The sequence below is a fragment of the Sciurus vulgaris genome (assembly GCF_902686455.1).
Source record: "Sciurus vulgaris genome assembly, chromosome: X".
In the NCBI taxonomy this organism is placed as follows: Eukaryota; Metazoa; Chordata; class Mammalia; order Rodentia; family Sciuridae; genus Sciurus; species Sciurus vulgaris.
In genome coordinates, this window is record NC_136471.1 from 93,747,316 (window position 1) to 93,769,209 (window position 21,894).

The 21,894-nt window shown below is 40.9% G+C and overlaps 1 protein-coding gene across 2 annotated transcripts in view; it reads left to right on the plus strand.

Moving 5' to 3' along the window:
- The window catches only part of SHROOM4 (shroom family member 4), a 211,019-nt gene that overhangs the window by 773 nt on the left and 188,352 nt on the right, over positions 1–21,894 (plus strand). The gene's annotated exons all lie outside the window — the stretch shown is intronic.

Here is a 21,894-nt window from a genome sequence, read left to right on the forward strand (position 1 = left end):
AGACGCGCGCATATCCATTCAGCTCTCAGGGCGTTGGTGCTGCCGGTTCGGCTCGGCCTTTCCCTCCCTCCTGACTCCTGTCCCACCGCCGGCGAGATTTCCTGCACGTTGAGAAGTGTGGAGGAAACTTTTGCGCCATGGAGCGCAGCTGTGCTGGAGCTGTCGCCGCCGCCGCCGCCGCCGCCGCCGCCAGGGTTTGTTTGTTTTAGGAGGCTGTGATCTGCTGGAAGCCAAGTTGCAGCAGAGGACAGGGGAGAGTAGCTCTCTTGAGTGCTTGAGGAACCCCAAAGCAAGCCGCCCCAAGTAGGAGTGAGGATAGGGGGTGGGGGCAGCTGGAGTTGTTACTGGGAAGAGTAACTTGTAGGACGACTCACCTTGAGGCACGAGATTGTCAAGTGAAGGAACTTCGTGAACTTGATCCCATTTTTGTTGTTGTTTTGGTTTCTCTTAAATACTCAAATCTCTTAAATAGTCAAATAGCTCTCTCTGTCTTCCAAACCACTCACATTGCAAATGAGATTGTAGATGTAGGTGGGTGGCTTCTCAGCGGGGGTTCAGTGTCGCTATAGTTTATTTTTTCATATTGCTTTCAGCGAGGATTTGGTGAATATGACCCCCCTACACACAGACACACTCACAGACCATATCCATTGTTGTAGCCTTCCATTCGAGTTGCTGGTTAACTTGTGATGTGGGGGTCCTTCTGGCTTTGGGGCAACCATGGAGTTTGCTCTAGGGAGTACCAGTCAGCTTGAGTAGTCTGAGGTGTGCTGAGACAACATTTTGGAGACTGGCAAGGACCCCTGGGATCTTTAGCTTCCCCAAACTAGCCCAGATCTTCATCCCCATTCCTTCATGCTTGTCATGTATTTCTAACCAGCTTGAAATGCCTTTGTCACCAGCCATGGCTCTCTTTCATTCTCTCTCCATCCTTTTTTGGAGGAATACAGTTTTTAAAAATTATATATATATATATATATATATATGTATATATACATATGTATAAACAAAACAGTCTCAAACAGTCCACTTTGGAGAGGGGATTCCTAGCCTTCAGGAATTCCTTCTAATCAAACTTGTTTCCCCTCCCTTTCTATCAAGGTCACAATGGAATATGCAGCCCTCCCTAATCTAGCAGTTCCTCCCTTGCTTTTCCTCCTCCCTCTACCCACAGAATTTCCACAGACAACCTGCCTTGGAGAGGTAATTTTTCTGTTTTGCCCAGGGCTAACCCAACCTGAGGAGCAGCCTAAGAGCATACTTGCTGCTGTGGTCCAGGATTATATTGTGAGCATTCAGGAGCATGGCAGGGGGTGTTATGAAGTATGGAGCAGCGAGCAATTTGTGGTCTGACTAGGGGATTATTTGAGGATAGATGAGGGTTTCCTCAGCCAAGCTGTTGAGGAAGTGCCTCATATGTTTAGAGGCAGGGTGCTTTTTAATGATTCCTTTTCTGCTGAATGTACAGTTGACCGCTATTATATGAAGACTCATTATTACACAAATTTGGATATTCAGCAGGTAAAGTCAGTTCTTCCATTCTTCCCAAATAACCTGACCCTTTCAAGTAAAAGCTTTTAGTGTAAGGAAAAGCTGGCTATAACTGGCCCTAGCATTATATAAAAGGGTGAAGTATTTTTTCAGTGCAGTGTTTGCCTGTACTTTTTTTTTTCTTGGCAAGACACTCTGTGGCATATTTCATAAATCCCCTTTCCATTTTTCTACCTTAATTTTGTTTCCATTTTTGCTCCAGAACAATATAGCTTTCTCCCTAAAAACTGCTTTCTTAGTCTGCACATACTGGTGGGAATGGACTGGGAGGGAGTAGAAATAGAAATGGATTGGCAGATTGAAAACTTGAGTTCTAATCCTTCCTCTGTCATTCTGTAGTTTTGAAATCCTGAGTATATCATCTATCTTCCCTGAGTCTAAGCATCCCCAGGTCTAAAGTGAAGTTCAAATGAGTGGCCTTAAATAATAATTTGATAGTCAAATAGCCAATCTTTTATTATGCTATCTTTGGTCCTCTTTTCCCTGGAAGTACTTCCGGGAGTGGGGAGGATGACTTTTGTTCCATTTGCATACAGTGTTACTATTTTCAATGTGATTCTACATCCCTTATTTCCTTAGTCTCTTAGAGACACAGTGTAGGCAGTCAGGGATTGAGGTTGCCTAGGTCTATCATACAGCAAATCAATGGTAGGCTCCAAGTCCATTTGTTCTCTACCCCTCAGAGAGTCTCGTGATTCTTCTGGTAGTACTGTAGTGTGTGAGGGAACTTCAGGGATATATCCAATTTGTTCAGCCTCCCAGTCCAGTGATGTTTTCCATGTCTTCTTGTGGTTCAACAATAGGTAAGGACTGAGTTGTGTGTATACCCTAATGGAGTCTGGGTTCAGGGGAGAGGTGAGGACTCTCGGTGGAATCAAGATCACTTGGGTGAGGCAGAGACAGAAGATCTAAGAACCACAATAGAAAATGACAGAAAATCTTGTTTGGTGTATTGGAAAAACCAAACGTTATTTGGGTCTGGCATAATGTGTCATACTTGAGATAGAGACATCTGGGGAGTAGGGGAATTTGAGGAAAGGTGATTAGTTGGAGAAGGCATGGGGTGTGTCTACTCATATTTGTCATGGGAGAACCTTTGGACCAGGAAATGATCAGGTTGGTGTAATCATCAGATCCTACCAGCTCCTATGATTTCCCTGCATGTGGGGTAATCTGCTTGATTTATGGAGAGTTGTCGTCTTTGAAAATCAAGAGGCAAAGAAAGAAATGTTACAACTATACTATTGATTATCCTAGGTATTAAGGGATGGTTTATGATTTTTCCATATATTGTATTTCTAGTGAGACCGTGCTAACCAGTAAGAGAAACATGACCCACAAGAGAATTGGACTCGTGACATTGGCATTATTAATTCCTTTGGTTAGTATTGTATACTATTTCATTAACCCAGGGGGCTTGTTTGGATGAAATGGGGATTCTCTTCTAATCACATGTTTTGTTGCCTAGGGGTCCTCCTCTACAGGGTAGACAGTCATCCATGAAGTTGACTCCCTGTGTTGGAAAAAAAATACCCTTTGGGTGATGGGTGAACTTTGCAAGGTTCTGAAACCAATGAGTCTGCATCCTATAGGGCCTCTTAGAGACCTCAGAGACTCAGGTGTTATCCTCCTGTGATGTGTGTTGGTGGGGAAGAGAAAGAGAGAGACAGACAGACTAGCTGAATTATAGTATAGGGTCCCTATATTCATTTCAAGTTCTTAGAAATGTGTTTTGAGGTTGACTGAGGGTAGTGAAAAGAAAGTGTGGAGGCCAGTGTAGGGATGCAGGGAAAGGATAAGGAGGAAAATTGGGGAAGAGAACAGGACAGGACCAAAGACTGACTCACCCTCCACATTTGCCATTTTCCTGGCCCATATTTGGTGGACGTCTCCATCTGGCACAATGAAGCAAATGGGAGCTAATTACTGCCCTGGAACAAAATTGGGTTGGGTAAGGGAGTAGCCAGGAGGAAAAAAAAAAGTTTACCTTCCTCCACCTAATGTGCACTGATGTCACTGTAGTTGCTGTATCATTTTACACACTCTACATCCAAGTCTCTGTTTGCAGAGTGATGGTAGGTATACCTACCCCCTCTTTATTATCACAGATGATGTGAAACTTTATTGGGCAAATGCTAATACTATTTGCTGCCCTTAGCCCAGGACAATTGGCAGGGCATGATCTTTAAGCTGCTTTTAAGCCCCGTTCCCTTCCCCACACTGACCTTATTTCTAGAAGTTCACAAAGAGGCTTCCACAAGAAGACCTGAACTATCAGATTGAGATTGTTTTGTGGCCAGTAGTACATTTGGCTGCAATTTTGAGTTCTTGTTAAATGTGGAGATAGTATTATATGAGCAATGATAGTGTCTTTGATACCTTCTTAGCTGTGTTACAGGCCAGGTACAGCCCTAGACCAGGGACTGACCCCCACAAAGGGAACTCCATGGGGTATACTTCTCAGGAGTTTAATCCAGCCTGGTTATTTAGATGAATCCCCTTATCGTTTTTGCCTCTAGAATCAGAAAAGATGTCTACTGCTTCAGTTGCTCAACTGCTACCTTTTAGAAAGTAGAGAGCATCTAGAGGCAGGGGATATAAATTCATTCAGAGAGATACACAGAATGAGGGAGGGAGGTATAGCAGAACAGTGGGTGGTATGTCTGGCTAACACTTTGGTACATACCACCTTAGGCCCCATTGACCTGTTATGCATAATAACACCTGGCACCCTGTAGAGATCCACATGTTTCTCCCTGAAGTGAAAAAGGGTGAGCTTGGTTTTCCCTCTTCAAAACCTTTGACAAAGAAAATAATTCAACTCCAGCTGGAAGATACTTAAACATTGTCCCTTAAAAAATTAAAATGATTTCTCTTCTTGCTCTTTCCCATCTCCTCCCCAGGAAATTTTAAAGCAAAGAGGGATACTCAAACTTGAGATTGTTAGTTATGGAGTGATTGGAGGGAACATCATGGTTTTTAGAGTTGAGCTTCTTCAGAACCACAAGGGGAAAGATGCTGACCCATATCTGAAAAGTTAATAAAGAACCACAGAAATTACTTGAAAGGGCTGTTCTCACTGTCTGCCCTTCGCCTCCACATGCCAAAGAGCAGAAATAACTCACACTAATGCTATTCTTGGTGGGGAATATCAGAGTGGGCAGAGTTTTTTGGAAGTTACCTAGTTTAAGATCATTTTAGGAACCTCTGGTGTAGTGGCCATGAGTCTGTTCTCCTGTGGACATAGGGGAACTTTTTCCATTCTAAGCAAGTCCATTTCATTGTTGAAAAGTCTTGGCTTTGGGTAACATATCGTTAGATTGAACTGAAGTCATTTTCTCCCTGCCTATCATCCATGGGTCCAAGCTTTACCTTTTGGAACCACACAGAACAAAGATACTTTCTCTGTTTTAGGACAGTCTTTGGGAGAACTAAAAACAAAGATGTCCTGTCACCTCAGTTTTCTAGACTAAAGAGCTCCAGTTATTCAACTTTTTCTTAGGGGATCTGAGATTCAGCCTCCCCTCCTAGTTCCTTCTTCTCTGGATTCACTCAAGTTTGCCCATACTCCTCTTAAGTTATGGACTCTGCAGCAGAATAGAATGGAATAACTAAGGAGAGTGACTAAAGTTACTTTATTTTTTATTGGGAATCAAACACAGGGCCTAGCATGCACTCCACCATTGAACTACACCACCACTCCTGAACTATTCTTATGAAAAAATACAACTGAAGGTCATTTTGGCTGTTTCTGGGGTTCCTATATCAGACAAAATCTTTTGATGAAAGTATCTGTGCTACTGCCAAAGCATACTTATCTGAGACCCCTATATAGGTTTCAAGGACCACCACCTAATAGTTTTGTGATGGTTACATGTTAGGTTTTTTCCTGCCTTTAGCCCAGACCAACCTTGTGAAAGGCATTCTAGGGTGGATGGGAGAGAAGACATAAGCCTTGACTTCAGTGAGCATATATGTTTATACAAAGAGATTATTAAGTTACAGAGGAGGAATTTATATAATAGAAGAAGGAAGTGGCATTTAATGAATAGTGTCAAAGTCAGAATTCCAGATTTTTTTACTTTAAATTTTTTTTTTTTTTTACCTCTCTGAACTTAATTTTCCCCTTCTGGGAAAAAATAGTTGTCTCCAAGATTGAAAATGCTAACCATATGTGACATATAAGCAGTCTCCAAAGTACAGAGACCCTATGCAGAATTTTGGAGACAGCTGTCTCTGTCCCCATGCCCTGTCAGGTATCTCTTTCTGTGCACATTACTGTTAGCACTAATTACAAAGGCTTCTGCAATCCTGAGGTTCTGGGGTCTTCCATCTGGATCTGGAATGCCCACAAGAGCCACTGCTGCTGAAGGTCTTGCATCTACATCCTTGTCTGTTCATGTCCCCACATTTGCCAATTGTCACCTGAGATGGGAAAATACCTTTCTTTACTACTAAAGCCCTGATCAGGGAGTGGATTGGAGTAGGACTTAATCCTCACTATTTTTGAAGGATGAAGAATCTAGGGGAGAGAGAGTTGAAGTCTAGGAAACAAGTCCCCACTGACACATGACAGTGTACAACTGTTAGTTTCAGAACAATTCTGGAGAGTACTATTTAATCCATAGGTTACAACTGATGAAATTGCACAACCTAGCCATCATTTGTAATATTCTGTCTACAAGAAATGATATTCAAACTCCGAGATTTTTACCAAAAGGTATTCTGTGAAAAAAATCAATCCATAAGTTAGGGACCACACATTCTCTAGATAGTTATATTACACAGATCTGGGTGAGCATGGGATTTCTGCTACCATCTGTGCCCATGGTACTCATATCTTTGATGCTGGAACCAGATGTGTATGCATTGTTACATTTCCCAAGAAACCGAATTCCAGATTTACCTGAGTACTATATTGCAATCAGTAAGTAACCTTTTTATATGGGTTATGTTGGTACTGAGATCACTTGCACTTGGCTTCTGTAGAGTCAAATATTTTCTTTCTTGGTGCTCCCTGACCTACTCCCTTTAGACAGATTTCAATTAAGTCATTGATGAATAAGTTGAGGTACTATTTTTTTTCCTGGCTAAATGTTATATTCCAATTCCAAGGACTAACAGGGAGGAGAAGTTTGTCTCCTTACAGTCCTTAGCCCCATCCAGTGTAAACAGGCCAAGTGGAAAGATTGTCATGTGCATTAATGTTGCAATGGGTGATCCGTTCTTCCTCGCATCACACTGGCATGTTTATTTGGGCACAAGGCCATCTTGGCTGGGCACTGAAGTTACAAGGATCAAGATGACTGGATCTCTCAAAATGAGTTAACCCCACCCCTTTGACTTCACCTCCATGCCCTCCTCTTTCAGTGACAGCCATGTCACAGAAGGAGCACTGCCTTGTGGCAAAAGAGACACATTTTCCATGCATCTAGGCTGTTCTTTCATGTCCTGTCTTTGGTTCCCAGCCCCCACCCACTCGCACCAGTTGCTTGAGGCCTATTTTGGACTGTCTCATTCAAGTGCCATTGACTCTTTGTTCATTCATTGACTGCTGTGCCCTCTGTCCAAAACCCAACTTTTTTTTTTCTTATTTTGTCACAGTGTGCCCTTCTAGTCTGCTGTACCAGCTATGTCTCTCTTGGCATGGCCATGTTTCTGATAAGTAGGGGCAGGAGAAAGCTCAAAAAGTTGAAGATGATGGGTTTGAAAACACTTAGAAAATTATAGCAGAATCAGAGGGAAGTTTTCTCACACCGCATCTCTTTCTATCCTGTTTCAGTGCAGGAGAGGACCTTTGTCATCTCACATTCCTTGTGGTCTCATCAATTTGAACGATGATCTCAGCATGTCCCTGTGTCTCTATGTACCCTCCTGTTTCTTTGCAGACCCACCATGGGGCAAATTTCTGCTTTATTGAAGGCTTGCTAGGGGCTCCAAGGCCCTTGCTGGGCTGTGGAAGTGCAGAGGTGACTGACAGTAAGTCGGCAATTCTCACAGTGCATTTCTTTTCTCCACACTACTGCTTCCTATCTTTCCACAAGTGGCTGTTTCCTGGTATGTTCTCAGGCACGGCATGGTCTGTTAACTTTCACTCCAGTCTTTTAATGTTACATCTATGAGGAATGCGGGAGGTGGGACTCATTTGACAGGATCAAGGGTTAAGCCCAGTGACGAACAGACCCTTTGTGAGATCTCCTGTCCCCCACCCAAATGTCACTCATCAGATTCTTAGCTGTATGGTCTTCTCTCTTCCTGAGCCTCTGGCAGGGATGTTTTGAATGGTTCTCCTATACTGCCTTTCATGGTATATCAGAAACTGATTTTTCTTTTGAGGGAGGGGGTTGGAGGTGAGATGAGGTAGAGCTAGAAGTAAAGCTGGTTTGACTAGTTATTCTGGAAAGGGGTTAAATGCTCATAGCTGCAGCCCCATCTTTGCTTATGAGAGGATGACAAGCTAAAGCCTTGCCTTTGTTGAGTTGTCTTTCTGTTTTCCATTACTTTTTGTTTGTGTTTGGTTTAGGTAAAAGCCCCCCTGAAATGTACAGGTAGGCAGCTTTTAATGGCATCTTATCTCTGAGGGAGAGAGTGAATGATGACATCTTGGAGCCTCAGGGGTTGAGGAAGTATTGGGTCTGACTCTCTCATGTTCTTTGGAGGAATTGACTGAGACTTTGGTGCTCTGTTGATTTCAGTTGGCAATCAAGAAGAATGACAGTAGACTGAAAAGTGGATCATGGGAGGATCTAGAAACTTCTAAATCCTCACTGAGTGTAGGCTGTCTAGTTTGGGTTGGATCTCAGTGACCTCTTGAACCCAAAGAATGGTCAGGGCCTAGATATGGTGGGATCAGAGTGCTAGTGGACTTGCCCTGTGGCACATTTGGCTGCTTCTAGATGTTTTACATAGACTGTCATTCAATTTTTACAGTAAAATTTTTAGGTATCTACTGATGTTCCAGTTGTGCAGATGAAGGGATGGAGGTTCAGGAATGACAGACTCTAAGTCACTCAGTAAGTGGGAGAACTGGCATTCAAATTTATTTACTTTTTTTTTTCATAGTGTTGATATAGAACCCAGGCCAGGAGCTTGCACATATCAGGCAAATGCTCTAACACTGAGCATTCAAATCTACTTCTGTCTGATTCCAAATCACAGGTTCTTTTTATGATACCATGTTTACACAGATTAAAGAAAGAGAAAACTGGGAGAGAGGAGCAGGCAAATGAAATTTAATGAAGAAACTGCTAATATTACCAATAATCACCCCTCCATATTTTTGGTTTTATTTCTCAAATCAGAGTAAGAGAACTGGGCTAGGATTCAGAGGACCCAAAATGTGTGTTTTTTCCCTGCAGTGCTGGGGATGGAACCCAGGTCTTCCTCGCATATGAGTAAGAGCTCTACCACCGGACCACATACCCAGTTCTCAGAAGACCTAAAGTTTCCTTTTAATTCTGCCACTCAAGATTTTCATGACCTTGGGCAAGTCATTTCCCTGTTTGTGTCTGTTTCCCTATTTGCAAAATAAAAAAATATTAAACTCATACCATTGTCCAACAAGGAGAGAGATCCATTTGATCCTTATTGCATATACATGCTGGAGATGTGACTTTAAAAAGTGTTCCACAGGTGTACCTTATTGAACATAAATTCTCCTAAGAGAATTTTGAACTAAGAAAAATGAGTGTTTGAAGTTATTGAATCTTTGTGAGTTGTGTAAAATAGCAGGACACATTTAGTGTGATGTCTGCAGCTGCCAGAAGGAGGAAGACCAGACGTGATTTCTGGCTAATTTCCAAACAGCCAGCACTTTTAAAGACTATGCTAAACCTTGTTTGGCTATCCTAAGAGCTCTCAATTAAGCCTCCAATCAATCAATCAATCAATCAGCCAATCAGTCAACCAACCAGTCAACACAGATTTGTTGAGCACTTTGTAAAGTGCCTAACCCTAAACTAGAGAATTCAAGAGATGACCACCATAGAAGACACGGTCCCTGTCTTCTCAAAGAGATGACAGGTTTGTTGAAGAGTGGTATTTATTGCAAGCCCAGGGAACAAAAGCTTTAAGTGCTGAAGCCATGGGATAGGATCTAAGAGCAACCTTTATTCAGTGGGAAGAGATTTCATTGTGGGTTGATGTGGTTAGGAGCTTTGTGGGAAAATGAAGAAGAACTGGAACTGGGCCTAGAGGGTTACATGGGATTTAGGCAGGCTGGGGAAGAAAGGGTGTTCGTTGCAGTAATAATAAGCACTACATATCCTAAAGACACAGACAGGAGTCTGAAGCAAGTTTGTTCACCCCATGTTGAATTGATAGCATAAGGACATAGTTTGTGGTGTTTGTTCATTTATTCACATATTAATGTATTCAATAATTTTATTGAATGCCTGTTGTAGGAGAGGAACTATTCTTTCTATGGCCTATGAAACCAGAACAGAGCTCCATAGAGGTTGCTTTTATTTGTTATTTCTAACAAATAATTTTATAGTGCATATGCTGGGCCAGACACTAGTTTTCTAAATTAGTATATATTAACTCATTTATTAACCTTCTTTTATAGATGAGGAGATTGAGGTATAGTGACAGTAGGTAACTTACCCAATGTCATCTTGCTTGTGCAGCTGGATAGAAAAGTGAGTCAATGGAGATCATCGTAGAATGATTGGATGCGGAGTTGAGTGAATTTGAAGGTGAATGGAGAACCCAGAAAACTCGCTTGTAGAATGGGTGCAGGTTAGAAATACATAGCCATTTTTCGTTGTTTGGATAATTAACATATTAAAAATAAAATACCTGTCAGGGTACCATTCACATAATTGCTTGAGTGAGGAAAGATCTGAATTGAATAATGGATAGGAAGGGACTGTGTGAAGGAATCAGTCATCCTGAGAATGTGCTGACTTGCTGTACCTTAGTGAGTTTCCAGAGCTTAGTGATAACATGTACCATTGAAATGAAGAAGTAGGAATTAGAGATGAAGCCAATATTTTCAATCTAGAAAGCTCTGAGTGATGACAGGGATTGGGAGGGGAACCAGTTTTAGTTCAATTTTGGATCTTCTGAGACTGAGGTGTCTGTAGAACAATCAAGCTAAATAGTCCCATAGGCGATTGGAGGCCTGGAGTAGAGGGTTTGTTTGTATTTGTTTACTTAAGGACACTGATCTGTTAAAACAACAAGTCATTATTTTTAGGAACATAATGGTCAGCACACACAATTTACTAATCTATTGATTGTTCTGGAAATTAGTTAATTGCCAGACAATCTCATGCCCCAAAGACATGGGAAACAGGCCTGCTTTGTTATTTAATGTGCCTTCCTGACCACAGCTTTGTCTCCTCATCTCCTCCAATCTGCTGAATGCCTAGTTAGCTGAGGTGTTGCTAGCTGGAGTTCTTTTCATATAACTTAGAACTAGCAAGTAATGGGAAAGTGGAAAAATCAAACAAAAAAAGTTTGAAGAAATTGTCAAAATGCCAAACTTCAGACTGAAATGTTAAAATGGTTTGAGGCTGTTGAAAAAACATCAGTTAACTTGCCAAGATGTTTAAGGATTGTTTTCTCTATGTGAAAAACAAAATGTGGTGGCTTGGTGAGGCAAACCTCAAACCACTAGAGTTTTAAGTCTGGGTTGCATTTTCATTGTTAGAAGTTTTATAATCTCCACACAGTGTAGTAGTATTAATCTGTGAATATCATTGTTAATGTTGCTAAAATAGTATTGGTTCTTAAATTTGACCTTTTCAAAAGCATTGTTAAGCTTGCAAGTGTGATTTCATAGCCTTAGGTGGTATCCTCACCACACTAAAATAGGGAGGAAATGGGGATTTACTTTATGAATTCATTTGCTGCAAATCTGACTGGAAAATATCGCTTTAGAATTGAGAATTTTGCAAATTTGGAATGATTATCTGACCCAAACCCTATCACTACTATGCTTTATACTTAAAAGAAATTGCCTGGAAAGGGTTTGCTTTGTGTGCAAATGGGCCTGTCAATTACAGGAGCAGTTCATCCCTCCTTTCTAGATCTGTTACTACTGCTGTGTAGCACCACCTGTTTTTCCATGGTCATGGGGCAGGGGGGCAGCAGGGACTGAAATTCAGAATGTTGTAAAGGTGTTTGTGCTAGAGAGCTTGGTCTAAGTTTACTGCCTATGACCTTGTAGACCAAACAACACTTCTTACTATAAGGCTAATGGACACACAGGTTCCTTTACCTACTGATCTCTCTGACCTGGTGAAGTAGCTTGTAATTTATATTTCAAATTGATTTGAATATCTAGCTGCTGGAGGATTTTTGTGAAGAAGATCACCTGAGGTCTCTGGTTTTTGTAAGAATCAGCTTGCTAACTTCTCTCTGCTGGGTGAGCCTGGGTGGGAAGGTGATAACTGTCTCACTCTGAATGTAAAGGGTTCAGTGTATAATTTTGAGTTTTCCTGGTGCCTTTGGCTGCAAAAATGTGCAATGTTCTGAAACCTGCCCAGGCCCTGCACATACTGTATCTGCTTAAGGAAGGTTTTGGCTTAAGGCCCTTCTCAGCTGCATTAGGGTTCGGGTTACATCTCTCTCCCCTTCCAGCCACTAATAAAAGCCAAAAGAATTAAGGATCAGGGAGAGTTAATTCCCACTGCTAAGACCCAGGTGGGGCCCTTCCATCTCCCAATCCCAAGGTTGGAACCCTAATTTAAGGCTGAGCTCTAGTCTAAGCCTGTAAAGTGACAGTGATCTGGAACAGGCCCCAGAAAAGCCCTCGACAATCAGGTTTTGCCCTATGCTGGCAGTTGTTCTCTCTCTCTTTTCTCCCTCCTGCTCTCTTGGGTTCTTAGAGACCATTGACCCCAGGGACCAAGCCAACTGATGCTATTGCAGTGATGGAGATGACCCATCATACTTCCTTCCAGCTAAACTGGGAGATGCACATGAAGCGTCTCTTTTTTTTTTTTATTCCCAGACCCAACAGCAGCACAAAGTTGGGAGTCTTATTCAGAATAAAAAATGTCATTTATATCTCTTCCAACTCAAAAGATATGCATAGTAATGAGCTCTGAGATGGTGAGCTCAGATGGGAAAGGGCAGCTTTGAAGAAGGATCTTGCAAGAGCTGGGATAGGCAGGAAGAAGCCTCCTTCTGGAACAACTACACTACTGTAGTCGCCTCCTCAATGGTTTCCCTTCCTTTGATCATCCCCTCCCCCTCTAAAATTATTTAATGGTTCCCTGCTGCCTGGAGGATAGAGCCCAAAGTACTTTAGCCTGGTGTTAAAGACCATTCTCCATCTGGCTCTAGTCTTTCTAGCTCCCCTTCCAGGCCCCAGGTTTTCTCTCTGCTCCCCCAAATCACCTGGGAAAGTCTACTCTCTGATTTTCCTATCCCTTGAGTGAGTGGCTGGGCTGCACGCTATGTTCTTGGAAGGCCTTCACCTTTCTTCTTGGTGCTCCCCCTTTAGCCTCGCCTCCAAGCCCTAGCTGTAAGCCTCCAGCTGACTCCTCCTGGTGGAAGTGATGGCTCCCTCTTTGGAATGCCAGAATTCTTATTTTCCAATGGCCATCTGTGGATCCATTGGCTGCCTTGTGTTTGACTCGCTTGACAATGGCTGCATCCTTTACGTCTTCACCATCCTTGGCATCTGTATGCCGGCATGGAGGAGGCTCTCCAGAATGGGTCACTGGGTAAGAGAATATGTAGAAAGAGTAAAGCAAAAAATTTGTACCTAGGGCTGGAGTTGTGGCGCAGTGATAGAGAACTTGCCTAGCATGGGTGAGGGTTCAATCCTCAGCACAACATAAAAACAAATAAATACAGGTCTAAAAACATGTTTAAAAAATTTGTACCTAGTAATGGGTAATCTTTGCCATTTTCTAATCCCAACCCCAAATTAGAAAGAGGATGTGTCTTGAAGATCTGAACTTACTAGTTAAGTTTCCTAGTCTCTGTGTGTCTTCTAGTAAATGGGGTGAGCCATGAGTGGCATCCACATGTGAGCTAAAGATAAAGGAAACAGAAAAAATAATGATTGGGGTAGAAGTTGAAAGGGACCCCAGCTGCAACCCTGGATGAGAAAGGTGATGGCAGTAGTGGAGGATGGGGGTGGTTACCTGCTAGTACCCAGACTGCCTGGCTGCTACAGCTTATGGGCCTGAGCTGTGTTCTCCAGGCTTGCATGTGGGAGAGGCCTTCTGGCAAATGATTACAGCATTCCCCATGCTGTTGGAAAGCGTTGCTGTGAGACTCTTAAAACAACAGCCACCCCACTTGTTGCTATGTGTTCAGGGTGGGTGTAGTGTATGTCTTGTGCCTGATTCAAGTGTTTCACTGCTTCAGCTGAAAGCTGGTAGCTTTAAGTGAACATTGTGTGTGTATGTATGTGTGTGTGAGTGTGTGTGTGTGTGTGTGTGTGTGTGTGTGTTTTCACTTTTTTTTTTTTTTTTTTTGCTTAAGCAAGCCCTAACGTGTTCTGTCTGACTGGCCTTGGGTGTGACTCACTGTCTGGTATTTATACCTAATGCCTTAAGTGTCCTCATTATTTGACCATGACATTCCTTTACTCACTGTTTTACTCAAGGATGAGAGGGCCAAGAAGGGCCAAAAGGGACTAATTCTGTTCTTGTTCTTAATGGGGTCTTAATCTCATTGGTGGCTGTCTCTGTGCTAGTCAATTAGATTATGTTAGGATACTAAAAGCAACAGGTTGAGATTTACAGTGTTGAGATACACATTGTGAGTACTGTGACATATTAGAAGACATACTGTGGGGGTTTGTCTTAGTTTCCTCCTGCTCAGTCTACTGCTGGAATGAAATTTTGGAACAGGCTTGGAAAAGGATCCTAGAAAGTGCCTGTTTGTTTTAGGATCACATTAGTCTAAAAGGAATACAAAACATGTGAGACAATCTTAAAGAAGAGTTGGTTCTGTCTAGATTGCAGGCATTGAAGGGAGATTCAGAGAATGTTAACTTGCTTCCACGAAAGTCCTTCCAAAGCTGAAAACTTTGTCTTAGAAGCATGCTCCCAAGAGTGTGTGAATGGTAAACCCCATCAGGGGCACTCTTGTTATCAAAGGGACAGAGACTCAGATAGGAAGGACATGGCTGCTAGCATGGTCATTTGGAGGCCAGGCAGCCAGTAAATCATTTGAGAAGGAATTAAAGGTTCAAAGGGCAGGAGGGAATTCTTTGGGTGACCTCATAGGTGCTTGAAAAATCAAAGGAATAGCTGATGTGCTTTCATGTTTTGAAGGCTTGGTTCTAAGGGGCAAGGGAATGGAAATGCATGATAGGAAATTGGCATTGCTGTTTTTGTGTGTTTAGAAGCCTTAACTCCAGGCTGAGGATGATCAAAGTTACCATTAATTAAATGCTTATTATTTTCTGGGAACTTTATGTGCACAATCTAATCTTCTCATCATTACTGTAAATGAAATTACATATTCCTATTTTTACAGATGCAAAAAGTAAAGGCAAAGTGATGTACTCAAAGTAACACAGCCAGTAAATGGTAGAGCTATGATCTGAACCCAGCTCTACCCAACCCTAAATCCTATACTTTCCTCATTATACCTTGGAATTATGTTTCAAAGATACCTTTTTATGCCTAATATATTTTTCTAATCCCACTACTAACTATTGCTGGGACCACGTATTTTGTGTCATGGCATTAGACAAAGGTTGATCTCACAGACCAATCATTTCAGAGTTTTCCTGGAAACTTGTTAAAGACAAAGATTAGACTCTCAGGAAAAATAATATTATATTATTGTACAATAATATATTGCATGAATGGCACTTAGTAGTGTCCCTATTCTACGATACAGACATGGAGCCTAATAAAGTTAAGTATCTTGACAAAAATTCATTTGACAACAAAACTGGCAGAACTGGTATTTAAAATTCAGGTTCTCTGATTTTTAGAGAGTTTGGCCTTCCCAATGCCCCTGTTTCTTCTCAAACTGCAAAGGGAGTAAGCAATAAAAAAAATGCTGGGCTTGACCCTCTTGGCCCCTACAGACCTGTCCTCCTTACCTTCTCTTTCTTGGTCAAGAAATTTTAAGTCAAGGGTGGTTCCCTGTCTTCCCTCCCATACCACTTTTCCCCTCTCCTCTCTTCTTCCTGGCACAATTTATTTGTTTAAATTATTATTTGGGGGTTAGGTGACAAATATTCATGGAACAAAATTAAAAATATATAGATGCATCTTTCTTTGTTCCTGGCCCTAAACCACCTATGTTCCCTTCCCAGAGGCAGCAACTGTTACCAATTCCTTGGACTTTTCAAAGGCCAGGTGTGATGGTGCACACCTGTAATCCCAGCCACTGAGGAGGCTGAGGCAGGAGAATGACAAGTTCAAGGCCAGCCTGGGTAACTTAGGAAGACCTTGCCTCAAAATAAAAAGGGTTGGGGATGTAGCTCAGTGGTCAAGTGCCTCTGAGTTCAATCCCTCGTACAGTACAGTACCCTGCCAAAACAAAACCAAAACAACAACAAACAAAGATGCTGACCTATGCATTGCACATAGGCATGGCATTTATACTCATGCACATACATATGTGCTTAGACTGTTTACTCATGGCTGGTGGCTTCTGCTGAGGTCTTCCTGAAGGCCAGATTTCCTGGCCTTTTCCCTGTCTTTCTCCTTGTTTTCTCTGCACAATTGTGTTATTATTTGCTGAACAGGTATTCACATGGCTCAAACAACACATAGTATGAACAGACAGACAGCAGGTATTTGCACATCATTGTCTCCCATCTGCTTAGTTGCACTCCTGCTGTTTGGATTTTTTTTAAAGTACCATTCCAGAGTTTCTAAATATATACAAGTTATCATGAATGGACTTTTCATTTTTTTTTTTTTTTTTGGTACCAGGGATTGAACACAGGGGTGCTTAACCACTGAGCCACATATCCAACCCATTTTTAGATTTTATTTAGAGACAGGGTCTTGCTGAGTTGCTTAGAGCCTTGCTAAGCTGCTAAGGCTAGTTTTGAACTTTCACACCTCACTTTTTTTCCATTTATGTATCTTTCCCTTTCAGGATACAGAGGGGATACTTCCTTTTATTTATAATTTTTTTTGGTACTGGGGATTTAATCCAGGGGTGCTTAACCACTGAACCACATCCCCAACTCTTTTTATATTTTATTTAGAGACAGGGTCTCATTAAGTTATTTAGGGCCTCACTAAGTTGCTGAGGCTGACTTTGAACTCTCAATCCTCCTACCTCAGCCTCCCACACCACTGGGATTACAGGTATGTGGTACCAAGCCTGGCCCTAATTCTATTTTTTTAAACAGCTGTATTAAATTTAATTATTTAACCATTCCTTGCTATTGCTCATCATTGGCATTGCTGCCAATGTACCATTCTGACTTGATGTTCTTCAGTATCTGCTGCCAGTAAGGCTTCTGTGACACTGAACTGTCTTGTTTCTCCACCCTCTCTCACTGTTTATCCATTTCCCTTTGTGAATCAACTGCCTCTCCTCTCCCCATCCTGTGAATATTTCTCAAGGCTCAGAGTTCAGCTCTCTGCTTGCTGTCTTCCCTGTTTCTCTTTGTGTGTGTGTGTAATCAACTCATATGTACACACACATATATCAAAGTTATCATTAATCAAATGCTTACACTATTACATATACACACTCTTCTTAACCATCTGTGATGGACAATGTCTTCTTGAATAACTTTTTTTTTAACCTCAAACTCCAATATGTCTAAAACGGAACTTGTTATCTTCCCCTTGCAAAATAGGCTCTATCCTTGGCTTCCCCACCTCCCACTCAGCTAGATCAAAATCTTGGAGTCACTGCTTACTCATCCCTATATCCGGTCAATCACCACGTCCTGTCAGTCTTTCTTCCTTCAGAATAGCTCTAGTATCCACCCCCTTCCTTCCAATTTCTGCTACTCCCACTCTCTCCCAAGCCCTTATTACTTTATGTCTGGATTTCTGGATTCCTGGCTGGCTTCCCTGCTTCTAGACTCACCCCTTTTTAATTTATCCTATAAGTCACTTCCTTTATTTGAAAATTTGAGTTTCCCTGTCTGTACAATGAGAAATCTGAACTGACTGGTTGATCTCTGAAGTTCTTCCACCTCTGGCATTCTAGATTAGAAATCTTTCCAAAGAGTATATCCCTTAATCTCGCTATTGCCGCTCTCTGTACTGCCCTCTCTCACTTGAATGGTTTCTTTGACCCCATGCTCCTGCTAGGGCCTTGCACAAATCTTTTCTCCATATCATTCCTAGAATCTTTATCTTAACTGAAAAGGAAAAGGAAGAAGGGTATCCACACTGACCTACACTGACTCATCTCCTGAGAACCTTTGTAATACTGAGAACTTGGTTGACCAGGGTGTGTTTGAACCTTTGCATTGATGGGAAACTCTTTCACAACCAACCCTTTGTATTGTCAGGCAGTGAGTTGTTATATATCTTCTCCAACAAAGTGACACCAATTGATCTGCCTTCATGATACCTACTATTTTAAACTCCTTTATCTTGATTTAAGTTCAAATCCCTTAAGTCTGGTATCCCATGTTCTTCATAGTATGGCTCCTATCTTTTTCCCAGTCATTTGGATTCTTCCTTTGCACTTTGTTCCAATAAAATAGCTAACATGAATTAAATATTTATCAAATGCCAGACACTGTTCTATGTGATTATACATGTATTATTTAATCAACACAGCAACCATGTAAGTTTTTATTATTCTTCCCCATTTGACCGAGGAAGAAAAATGAAGCATGTAGAAATTCAAATGATTCACCTAGACTCTTACAGTTAGTAAATGGCAGAGCTAAGATTTTAACATAGAAAGTCCATCTCCAGAGCCCATGCTCATCACCATGGTCAGGCACGATCAACAGCTATCTCCCAAACATGCCCAGTGCTCTTTTCACTGTGATCTTTCAAAACAAATTTCTAGTCCTTTCTACCTGACTAAAGTCTATGTATTTTTGAGGCCTATAACAAATAACACTCCCTTTTAGTTATGTTTTACCCCATTTTCTATCCCTCTATTCTTCCTTCAATTCTTCCCTCCATAACATCCTTACAGCTTTTTCTACCTCTCTTCTGATGCTCACCATGTTCCATTTTTGACCTCTTTTCTTACTTATTTAAGCTGGTCTAGATATCAAACCCAGATCCTTGTGCATTCCAAACACGTGCTCTACCACTGAGCCACACCCCAGACCCACACCATGTTCTTCCCAGTGACTTTTGTACACTTGTTTCATATTCTACATGAGATATGCCAGCTCCTTGAGGGCAGAGCTTATATATGATATAAACCATTGGATCAGGTTTTTTACCCCAAATGTGCTCCAAAGACTAGTTAAGTACAGTTAGGCTTAGGAAGTTCTGTTGAAACTTGAGATTACTTTTCATTTCTTAAGTTCTTTCTGAATCTTAGGTTTCTTTCATAGGTTCTAAATTCATTTCTGTTCTTGTCCTGTGGTTTGTATATTGGTTCCCAGGTTCCATAAGTGACAGGGCCAGAAAACAGTTCAAGTGTTGCCATCCATGGTCTCTCTTTCTCGCTCACACACACACAGACACTCTCTCTCTCTCTCTCTCTTTCTCTCTCTCTCTCTCTCTCTCTCTCTCCTCTCTCTCTCTCTCTCTCTCTCTCTCTCTCTCAGTGGTTGAGGAACAACATAAAAAAGGAGAAACTTTATTACATTCTTTATCTGCAGTCTGATATACCCTCTCCCTTTCCCTTAACATTTATTACTAGGCTCTAGACAAACTAATATAAATTTTGCTTTTTAACATAAGATAGCTAGGTACTTCATCACTTAATCTATAAGACTGAATTTTATCATTTGTGTGTGTGTGTGTGTGTGTGTGTGTGTGTGTGTGTATGAGAGAGAAAAAGAGAGAGACAGAGAGAGGAGAAAAAGAAGGGGCAGGAAAGAGGGAGAGTTGTGGCATGGGGGTAGTTCTTTTGAAGCAGAAAACATCCTTGTCTTGTGCCCCTTTAAAATATAGTATTCTACAGAATTTCTTCCTCTTCTACCTCTTTCTCTGTCTTCTCTTCTATCCCTGTATTTCCTCCCATAATTTCATACTGATTGTGGTTTCCCATTTGTATGTTGTAAATGATTTCTAGCTGAGGTTGGCCAAGTTCTCAGGTTGAGTGAGACATGCTTATCTAGCATGTTAGACAAGAACATGATTTACTACCCAGACAGACAGGCTAATTCAGTGGGTAACACATCGTTCTCTAAAGGATCATGATATTGCTGTTAATTCCCTGCATGTACCAATTTAATTACATTTCAGAAGTCAGAAAAATTTAAGTAGTTCCAGTTGCAGTGTTCCAGTTCACTAAGCATTAACTATAAATCACTAGTGGGTACTTAAAAAATTTCTGTTGATGGATTGGCTGGTATTTTACATGAATATAAGCCACCTACCTAAGGGTCTCTAACTTGGTTTCACAAAGCAAAAATATGCTCTTGATTTCTCTCCCTGGCCCCATAATATCTTTGTCAGCCCCCACCCCACCCCATACAACTTTCTCAGGGCCCCCTTTTATTCTCCCCTCACATATTTCATCAGACTCTTTAAGGGAGTCTTGGACTGGTTGTGATTATTCCTGAACCATATGGGAACCACACGTCTTATTTTTCCTTCTACTCTCTTGAATAATGCTCATGACTTCTTAAATGAAAAGAAAAAAGAAGAAACCCAGGATTTGTTTTTAACTATTGAAAGACTTAGGACCAGGTAGCCCTGCTTAATTTCATCATTCAAGAAAGCCAAAGTTAGTAAACCCTTTTCTTTCTTTTCTTTTAGCTAAATCCTAAAATCTTTTCTTCAGAAGGGTGATACTAGCTACTGCAGTGTATGCAGTCTTCATGATCTCTTATTGTTTTTACTAACAATACTCTCTATTAGAAGGGTTTGGGATTTATATATATATATATATATATATATATATACACACACACACATATATAAATTTACATATATATATTCACATGGATATACAGATACATGTATGTGTGTGTGTGTATATGTGTGTGTGTATATATATATATATACACATATATATATAATGGAGTATTCGTGAACATTTCACTGAGTATTATACATATGTATATAATGTGTATATATATAAATAAATATATGTATGTGTGTGTTTATATATGTGTGTGTATATATGTATACACATATATAGTGTGTATATATATATATACTCCTCTGTTCCAGAATGGATGAATGGATTGTGCCTGCTATATAAAGTTTGACTACAAAATAAGGATATTTATTTTTTCCCAATCTTTATTTTTTATTTTCAATTTTGGAAAGTAACCAGGTGCAGTGGCACACACTTGTAATCCCAGCAGCTCAAGAGTTTGAGACAGGAGGATCACAAGTTCAAGGCCAGCCTTTGCAACTTAACAAGACCTTGTCTTAAAATAAAAATAAAAAGCCTAGGGATGTAACTTGGTGGTACAGTGCCCCTGGGTTCAATTTCTAGTACTATAAAAATAAGTACATAAATAAGACTCAGAATGTATATTTGTGGTTGGCAGATTTCTGTTAATATAAGAAATACCTGAGATAATCACCTTATGAAAAAATTTATTTTGGCTCATCATTTTAGAAATTTCAGTCTTTGGGCCTGAGGTAGCACAGCATGGCAGGAGTACATGGTGGAGCAAAGCCACTCCCCTCATGACCATGAAAGATGGAGACAGAGAGGTAGACAGAGAAAGGAAGGAAGAAAAGAAAGAAGAAACGAAGAAATAAATGAACTAGCCAGCATCCTAAAGTCCCCTGTGAGGACATGCCTCCAGTGATCTAGGGATCTCCCTCTAAGCCACACCTCTTAAAGTTTTCACCACCTCCCAGTAGTGCCAAACTGGAGAACAAGCCTTTACCACATGGGCATATGTGGGAACTTTCAAGATTCAAACTATAGCAGTAATCATATGACTTGTGGAAATTTTACATTCATCTTACTTCTTTATTCTAGTGAGACTATTTAACATGATATGTATACTTTTTTTTTAGTTTTTTTTAAAGCTAATATATATATGTAATGTATAAGTTTTTTTAGTTTTTTTTAGTTTTTTTTAGTTTTTTGATGAACCTTTATTTTATTTATTGATTGATTTATATGTGGTGCTGAGGATCGAACCCAGTGCCTCATGCATGCTAGTCAGGTACGCTACCACTGAGCCACAACCCCAGCCCTGATATGTATACTTTCAATGAATTTTTAAGTGTAAAATATAAAAAAGTATCATTAACTACAGGAATGATGCTGTATAGCAGATCTCTAGAACTTACTCATCTTGTACAACCAAATTGACATGCCTATTGA